We start from the raw sequence: 2,215 nt of genomic DNA, 5'->3' as shown, positions 1-2,215 counted from the left end.
ATCATCATTCATCCATCCATCCATCATCCATCCATCCATCATCCATCCATCCATCATCCATCCATCATCCATCCATCATCCATCATCATCCATCCACCATGTATCCACCATGCATCCATCCATCCATCCATCCATCATCCATCCACCATGCATCCATCCATCCATCATCCATCCATCCATCCATCCATCCATCATCTTTACCCACGTCTTCCTTTTCGGGTCATGAGGGTCACCGGTGCCCATGTCCAGCAGTCACTGTATGAGAGGTGGGGTACACCCTGGACAGGTCTCCAGTCCGTCACAGGGACACAGAGACAAACAACCATTCTCTCTCTCACCTAGGGACAATTTAGAGTTACCAGTCAGACTAACATGCATGTTTTTGGTATGTGGGAGGAAACTGGAGTACCCGGAGAAAACCCACGCAGCACGGAGAGAACATGCAAACTCCACCCAGAAAGGCCCCTGGTCGGGATTTGAACTGGGGTGATCTGCTCACTGAGAGGCAGCAGCTCTACCAACTGCCCCACCGTGCTGCCCCAGCTAATTAACTGATACATTTAATTATTATGTTTTTATTTATTTCGTTTTGTCACATGTGTCTGAGTGGTTAGAGCAGTCGTCCTCGAGTGCAAGAGTTGGGGGTTTGAATCCACCAGCAGTCACATGCTGAAGTGTCCATTTACACTCCACCCTCCATATACTACTACACCAGAATTTCAATTCAGTTTATTTATAAAGCACCAAATCACAACAAAGTTGTCTCAGGGACTTTACAGGAACATTCACATAAAAGCCAGTTAGTAAAGTTCTCTATCTAAGGAATCCAGCAGACAAGTTGAATCTTGGCTTCATTGCAGTCTCCCATCCTGAGCAAGCACAGTGGAGACAGTGGAAAGAAAAACTCTCTTTAACAGGAAGAAACCTCCAGCAGAACCAGCTCAGGACAAGAGACCATCTGCTTTGACCGGCTGGTTGAGAGGACAGGAAGGAGAGACTTGAGTTTAAAACCTGTAAAATTGCCCTGGTTAAAGCCTTTTTGTATTGGACATGAACTGTCTGTGGCAGCCATTTTGAATTAGGCGGAGTCAGAAGGTAAAGGTGAGTCATAAATATTTTCACCTGCTTCTCCACAGCTGTTGGGACGAGTCTGCGTAACTCTGACAGGCTGGTGTTGATCCGATCTCTGCGTCTCTTCTCTATGATCTGAACCAGAACAATAAACGCGATCAGTGCACGTTGAAACCTTTCCCATCTGGTTTTGATTTGAGCAACATACCCCTCTGCGTTTCTTCCTCGCCATCACCTGAGTGCTTGGAGGTCCACACCTGATGAACGACGTCTTGGTCAGTCTGCGGAACAAAATCACTGTTCAAAGAACAAATGTGTGAATCTGGAACATCTCCTGAAACTCAGATTCAACCTTTGTCAGCATCATTTCCAGTAAAGTGAGTCTGTGAGCTGCAGATTTGTTGGAAAAAGAACCAAAACTCTTCCTGTGTTTGAATAAAAACGTTTCTCAGGACGTCAGATGAAAAACATCAAGTAAATATTTCATGTTTTCCATCAAGAGTGATAAATACCAAAAGAATGAAGTTTCACTGCAAACATTAAAAATGTCCTGATCGCAGACTGCAGGTTTACTTGTGGTTCCTAGAGTTTCCAGCAGCAGAATGGGAGGAAGATCTTTCAGTTCTCAGGCTCCTCTCTTGTGGAACCAACTTCCAGTTTCTGTCCATGAGGCTGACACATTGTCCAGTTTTAAAACTGGGCTTAAGACTTTCCTTTTTGATAAATCCTATAGTTAGGGTTGGCTTGGGTTTCTTGAGATGTCTCTTAGTTCTGCTGCTATAGACTCAGACTGCTGGAGGACAAACTGACCACATGTCCTCTCTCTGCTGCTGTCTTTACTTGCTCTACTCTACCTGTTAGTAATTATTTCTATCTTAACATGTTTTTTTTGTTTTTCCTCCTATAGAAAGTTCACCTGGACCATAGAAAGTACACCTGGACTATAGAAAGTACACCTGGACTATAGAAAGTACACCTGGACCATAGAAAGTACACCTGGACTATAGAAAGTACACCTGGACCATAGAAAGTACATCTGGACTATAGAAAGTACACCTGGACTATAGAAAGTTCACCTGGACCATAGAAAGTACACCTGGACCATAGAAAGTACACCTGGACTATAGAAAGTACACCTGGACCA

The 2,215-nt window shown here is 44.2% G+C and overlaps 1 protein-coding gene and 1 long non-coding RNA gene across 2 annotated transcripts in view; one reads left to right on the top strand and one right to left on the bottom strand.

Annotated features, from left to right (window-relative positions):
• bub1 (BUB1 mitotic checkpoint serine/threonine kinase) overlaps positions 1–2,215 on the top strand; it is a 71,495-nt gene that overhangs the window by 30,421 nt on the left and 38,859 nt on the right. The gene's annotated exons all lie outside the window — the stretch shown is intronic.
• LOC119418691 overlaps positions 1,187–2,215 on the bottom strand; it is a 1,521-nt gene continuing 492 nt past the window's right edge. The window contains exons 2-3 of the long non-coding RNA XR_005187211.1: positions 1,280–1,352; positions 1,187–1,206 (exon numbers count right to left, since the gene is read on the bottom strand). This is a non-coding gene — a long non-coding RNA (uncharacterized LOC119418691). The remainder of the gene's footprint in view (positions 1,207–1,279; positions 1,353–2,215) is intronic.

This window comes from Nematolebias whitei, chromosome 12 (genome assembly GCF_014905685.2).
Source record: "Nematolebias whitei isolate Nwh7 chromosome 12, NemWhi1, whole genome shotgun sequence".
Lineage (NCBI taxonomy): Eukaryota > Metazoa > Chordata > Actinopteri > Cyprinodontiformes > Rivulidae > Nematolebias > Nematolebias whitei.
Note: the sequence above shows the minus strand (reverse complement) of the source record. Positions and strands in the feature narration are given on the sequence as shown.